This window comes from Echinops telfairi, unplaced genomic scaffold, assembly GCF_000313985.2.
Source record: "Echinops telfairi isolate 266 unplaced genomic scaffold, ASM31398v2 ScPeMD7_18;HRSCAF=68, whole genome shotgun sequence".
In the NCBI taxonomy this organism is placed as follows: Eukaryota; Metazoa; Chordata; class Mammalia; order Afrosoricida; family Tenrecidae; genus Echinops; species Echinops telfairi.
In genome coordinates, this window is record NW_022103915.1 from 29,271,317 (window position 1) to 29,277,506 (window position 6,190).

At 47.4% G+C, this 6,190-nt stretch overlaps 1 protein-coding gene across 2 annotated transcripts in view; it reads right to left on the bottom strand.

The window, feature by feature from the left end:
• GPATCH2L (G-patch domain containing 2 like) overlaps positions 1 to 1,330 on the bottom strand; it is a 75,799-nt gene extending 74,469 nt beyond the window's left edge. Inside the window, exon 1 of one of the 2 annotated variants that reach the window (XM_045287928.1) lies at positions 1,271 to 1,330. The gene's annotated coding sequence lies outside the window, so the exon portion shown is untranslated. The other variant, XM_045287927.1, reaches the window with a different exon arrangement.
• Positions 1,331 to 6,190: the final 4,860 nt, after the last annotated feature.

Genomic DNA, 6,190 nt, shown 5'->3' on the forward strand with positions numbered 1-6,190 from the left:
CTCCCAACTGCCGACCGTGCGCATCACAACCCAGATCACAACTATGATACCACCAGGACTATATATGCACACATTTAACTATCAACTTCCCCTCTCCCTTGTTAACCCCAAACAACTTCAGAACCACAATGAGCGCTTACAACCCTGTGAGTCGCCCCTCAGCCCCTATTTCTGTGCATGCAGTTTACCCCTTGCAAAGGGCTTTCTCTGGCCTATTCTCGTGCTGTCCCTATGTCGATGAATTCAATGGCAGGAAATCAGTCTGCTGGCTTCTCGGCTACATTTGCGGAGCAATCTAGTTCCCAAACAACCAGCCAGACAGAACTTCCCCGAGTATCAAGAGGCTCACCCACAGAGGGACCACATCCCCTTAATTCACAAGAAGCGGTTTTCTAAACACCAGGATGGACATTTGGGAAACAACTGTCCCTCGAACCCGAATGAGCTAAACAGGTGGGGACAGCATACATACCCACCTCTATTTCACGAATACAGCACTACTTTTAAAACATGGGACGAATCGTACAAACTTTAACGTGGGGCGACGTGAACCAAACAACTTCGAATCGAGAGCCTGTCTAGAAGCCTTCCCTGCCTCGAAAGCTCCCAGGCTAGCAGCGGCTGGTCAACGGGAGCCCAGCTCCTCCCTCATTTCCAGTCTCCGTGGGGCGTACTCAGCTCGGACCCCGGGCCTGAGCACTACCCCCCGGGGAGAAGTGAGCCCGTCTGAGTCACGCGCGGAAAGGAACAGGAAGCTGGTGGCCAGCAAGTGCCCAGGGAGGCCGAGGCAAGGTGACGGGAGAGGGCGGGGAAGCAGGAGGCTCTCCAGGCGCAAGGGTCAACCCTGCTAGGTCAGAAGCTGCCAGGAGGCAAGTTCTGGAGGCTGACGGCCCTCCCTGCTCGGGGATGATAACATGGCCACAGACGTGAGGAGAGGCGTATTGGGGGGGCTCTCCCCACGCCCTGACCGGTCCTCGAGGGGTAGGGAAGGCCACCACGCCACGGAACAGCAAGTCCTCTCGCTGCTATTGGCCCGAAAGGGCCAGAATGGTGAGAGAAGAGGGGACTGTCGCACCGGAGACAGCCTATCCTTAATCCCTGGGATGGGGGCGATGGGCCCTGACAAGCAAGGCCCTACCACCATTGGACCTCCTGCCGCCCGCCGCGGCCTCATGGCACCCCTACCCGGTCGCCGACGGCCCGAACACTTGATCCCCGCGGGCACTGGACCCCCGAACCCTGACCGGCTTATCCCACTCCTCTCCCTCACCGGCTGCTGCAACCACCTCCTTCGGCCGCCGCTGTAGGAGCTGAGTCTCCCCGCCGGGGTTTCCCTCTCTGACCTCATTTCCGGTCTGAGCCGGAGGGGCGGGGCGGAAACAGAGTGGGAGGGATTGACGGACTCAAAAAGGACCGCCCCCAATGTAGCGCTTCCGCCACGCGGTCACGCCCACTTCCGCCCCGCTCAGGGCGGGACCACAGGGAACCTGGGAGGGTCTGGACGAGACCAGGAGGGACGGCGGCTAAGGTGTCGGTGGGAGGAAGGCCCCAACGAATTGGCCTCGCCTTTCTTTGAGCTTTCGTATGAAAAATGGGCCCTCGGAAGGAGCAAGAGCCTCACCAGTGCTTGCTGACTTACTTTATAAAGGATATGTAAAGTTGGGGGGAAATGGATCATTTTCTTTTTTCTGTCACTTTTGTAACTGTGAGAGTTGTTGGAACAACCTATGGTGAAAATACCTTGGCAATAGGCTGCTCAACATTGCGGTGACACGTGCGTTGGGCAGCCGCACTACTAAATGTGTTTTGGATTTAGAACTCAAAGCATACAAGAAATAATCATGTGTCCATATTGATAGATATTTTTTTAAATGATGTATAAGTGGGGGGAAAGACACATTTCCGTGCGGCACTATAAATGATTTATGTAGATAATTAATATAACCCCCAACTTTTTAAGTTGGGCTGTGTGTTGTGATTTCCTTCCCAAGAGTACCTTCTGAAATTGGGGCCGCGGGTGGTGAGTAATTTACAGTGGCTGAGACAGACACCACCTCAGCCGGATGATCAAGGTTAACGGCAGCAGTGATAAGTCATGTTGATGGTACGTAGCCTTGATAGGATGTGATGAGAATGGCAGGGCCAAGAGGAGCCGAAGGCGACGCGATGAATACATGCCCGGTGGCACCCTGGGTGGGGTCCTGACAAGGAAAAAGAGCATCAGGCAAGGGCCAAGGGAATGTGAGTAAAGAGAGGACTTTCGCCCAAGCAGTAGGAATTTCTCCCACTTCTGTCTGTCGGCTGTCAGGATGCCTCTCCACGTGCTTGTCTCCCTTCCCACCAGCTGTCTGTCTGTGGCAGAGACTCTCTTGTGTGTGTCTGAATCTTCTCTAGCTTTGTGAACACAGGAGGTTTTCTGTAAACGACGATCGGTGGAGGCACATATTACATGGGTGAAAGATATTTGCTGGAATTATTTCTGAGAATGAATTCAGGTGACAATGTACCCAAGAAGACTTTATGATGACTTTTCAGGAGCTTCTGGTAAGGTGATCGAAGACTCCTTAGCTAAAGGTTTTCCTTCTACTTGCCTGGCCTATAAGAAGCAGCCACTCCATGAACATGTTAAATAAATGGGGGAGACAGAGAGAGTAAAGGATGGGGTTTTGTTAATAATTACATATCAATTTAAGTTCCTTATGTGTGGCAAGTAATAATATAAAGGGACTTCGAAAAGTTCGTGGGAAAATTGCCCTGTCTTTACATTCTATTTTTCCCATGAATTTTTTGAAGCCCCCTCTCAGATGGTAATAAGGAACACTGGGTGGGAGGTATGTGAGAACTGTCTCAAGTATTTTGTAATTTTCCCATAAATCTAAAACAAATTATAAAATTTTTAAAGTAAAAAAGGCACATGCCTTTTGATTCAGAAATTCTGCTTCAGGAATTTTAGTCTCAGGAGAAATTAGAATTGGGCACAAAATGCGAAATGCCAGTAGGTTCATCTCTCCATGTGTTGTGGAAGGAGGGGCGAGAAGACTAGGAATAAGAAATCCTACGAGTTAGTTGACTAAATTACGTTCTATCTATGAAATGGAATACCTTGCAGTCTTTTAAAATTGATGTTGTGGAAGATTATTTGATGACATGAAAAGTCATTGATTTATGAGTGTGTATATTTCCATATGCTTGCTATACTTCAATAAAAAGCTTACTCTAAAGATATAAAGACGGATCCTATTCATGTTTAGAGGGAGTTGCATCTGTACTTGCACAGGAACATGACCAGAATGATAGACTGCACAATGTCCTTGATGGTCCCGTTATCAATAACTGCCTTGTCCTGTTGTTTTGTTGGGCTTTGTGAAACTTCCTGTGCGGGAGGAGACCAGGATGCCTGTGGTTTCAAGCCAAAGTAACTAAGAGAAAGGTGGGTACCAGTTGCCCAGCTAGAGAAGTCAAGAAGAGAAACTAGTTTGGTGGGAAGATGATCAATTCCATTTTTTTTAATTAATCATTTCATTGAGGGCTCTTACTAATCTTATAACAATCCATCATTCAAGATTAAGCACCCTTGTACATATGTTGCCGTAAACATTTCCAAAACAATTTCTTTCTACATGAGCCCTTGGTATCAGCTCCTCTTTTTCCTTCCCTCCCTCTCCCTCCCTCAATTCTATTTTTGACATGCTGGGTTTTTTTTACTCCCACAAGGCAGAGAGCTGGAAATGTCCAACAAGTATCCACAGCCCTTGACCTTCTTTTCTACTTGAAATATCTTTCTAACAAAGCACATACGTTTCAGTTGTCAGTTGCTTCCATTAAGACGGAAAACCTCCAAATTTCTTGAAATCCAGATTTTTAACTTCCGGCTAGATGGCTCTCCATTCGCTTGGCCTACCAGTACCTCTAATTTAGGATATCAGAACAAAGCTCAGTGTCTCCGCCAATCCCAATAAAATCTACTCCTTCTCTAGCCTTTGGGAAATGGTGCCACCACCATGCAGTCAGCCAAGAAAGAAGCTTCAAAGCCCATGTTTGTTCCTGCTTTCTCTGCATGTCTTTCATCTGGTGAAATGCCAAGCCTCTGGGATTCTACTTCTGCAGTGTGTTTGCATCCCTCCTCCCTTCCTCCTTTATCTTCCCACAAACATTAGCCTCGTCTAGGCAGGCCACCATTTTTCTGGATGAGGCAGCAGCTTCCTTACTGGTCTTCCCACTTCCGGTCTCTTCCGCAGACACTGGCAAACGGAGTGAGCTTCCTTAAACACAATTTGGATCAAGTCGCCTCATCCATTTTTCATTACCTCCTGCCGCATGCTTGCGCCGCGAGAGACTACTTGCTACGTCTAGAACACCCCTGGGCTTTGGGGTCTTTTAAAGACGCAGTGCCAATGTCACCTCCAGGAAAACTGCCCCCTTTCTTACCCATTCTCTGCCGCCTCCTTTGGACTCTATCAGTATTCTCCAGCACTTTTATTACAGCATTTCCTTCATTCAACCTTGAATTAGAAACAATTAGGTTTGAGTTTGCCTCCCCAACTAAATCAGGCATTCTGCAGACGCGTCCTGAGTGCCTGCCACCTGACGGCCCCGTGCACAGCTCCAGAGAGACAGCTGCAAGAACAAAAATGAAGACTACGCCATTGTTGTCCCAGGGACCCTGGCTTGTTCAGCACGTTCTCATCAGAGCTTCCCCACAGTCGGTATTGCTGATTAAAACATAAATCTTTGTTTACTAAACGCGAGACTAGATATTAAAAGTGCTTGTCTCAGTCTTCAGAGAACATTTCAACCAGAGCTTCAGCCTCTGCTGCGAGTGGAAGCTGTGGGCAGGCCTGCAGAGGCAAGGGCGTGGCACAAGAAAGTGAACAGACAATTTGCTTGAAAGGGGTACCGGGCCCTTGAAGCGCCTCGGCAGAGAGGAGCCAAAGGTAAAGGAATTTTAAGGACAAGATGGTCAAAGAGGGGATTAGAGGTGAGAAATTCTAAAGTAAACCCAAAGCCATAAACCCACTGTCATTAAGTCAATTCCAGTCTTAGGGACCATAGGCGATGAGTCCCAACATGTGCGATTCCACCCCCTGGGGTGATGCAGTGATCCAGGTAGCCTGCAAAGGCAAATACGTACACTTTTTCCTGGAGTGCGGGCTCCAGTACAATCGTTTTTCACTACAAAGGGGCGCTGAGTCATTTTTTTCTTTTTTTTTTTTAAAGGGAGTGGTAGGCCAAATAAATTTGGGGACTTAGGTAGGGTTTCTGTATAAATCTTTACGGAAAAGAACAGACAATGAAGTGGCTGGTGAGTTTGAACCACTGACCTTGCACTTAGCAGTGCAATGCCCAACCTATAGCACTACCAGGGGTTCTTCATTCTAAGGAAAATCAAAACAAACACAAAAAGATTCACTGCTGTCAAGTTCATGCCGACTCATACAGCCCCACAGGACACGGTGGCACTGTCCCTGTGGGTGTCCAGACTAACTCTTTAAAGGAGTAGAAAGTCCCATCTTTCTCCCAGTCCAACAAGTAACATACTAGGACTCCCTCCCACCCATCCCAGAAAATTCTCCAACAATATGTCCAAGGTATGTAAGATGAAGTCTCACCATCCTTGCCTCTAAGAAATACTCTGGCCACATTTATTTCAAGGTAGATTTGTTCACCTTCTACCAGTCCATGGTACTTTCAATACTCTTCTCCAGCACCATCATTCAACTTTCATAAGCATATGAGGCAATTTAAAATACCATGGCTTGGGTCAGGTGCAACTTAGTCCTGAAAATAACATCATTGCTTTTCAATGTTCTAAAAACATTTTATGCAGCAGATTTACGTGATTCAACATGCCATTTTATCTCTTGACGGCTGCTTCCATGAACATTGATTGTGGACTCAAGCAAGACAAATTCCTCAACAATTTCAATCTTTTCTTCACTTGTCAGGATGTTACCTGTTGGTCCAATGGTGAAGTTTTTGGTCTTCTTTACATTGAATTGTAACCCAAACTGAAGGTTGCAATCCTTGATCTTCATCACCAAGTGCTTCAAGTCCTCCTCACTTTCAGCAAGCAAGGTTGTAGCATGTGTACATTGTAGGTTGTTAATAAGCCTTCCTCCCATCCTGACGCCACATGCTTCTTCATATAATTCAGCTTCTCTGATTATTTGCTCAGCATGCAGATTAAACA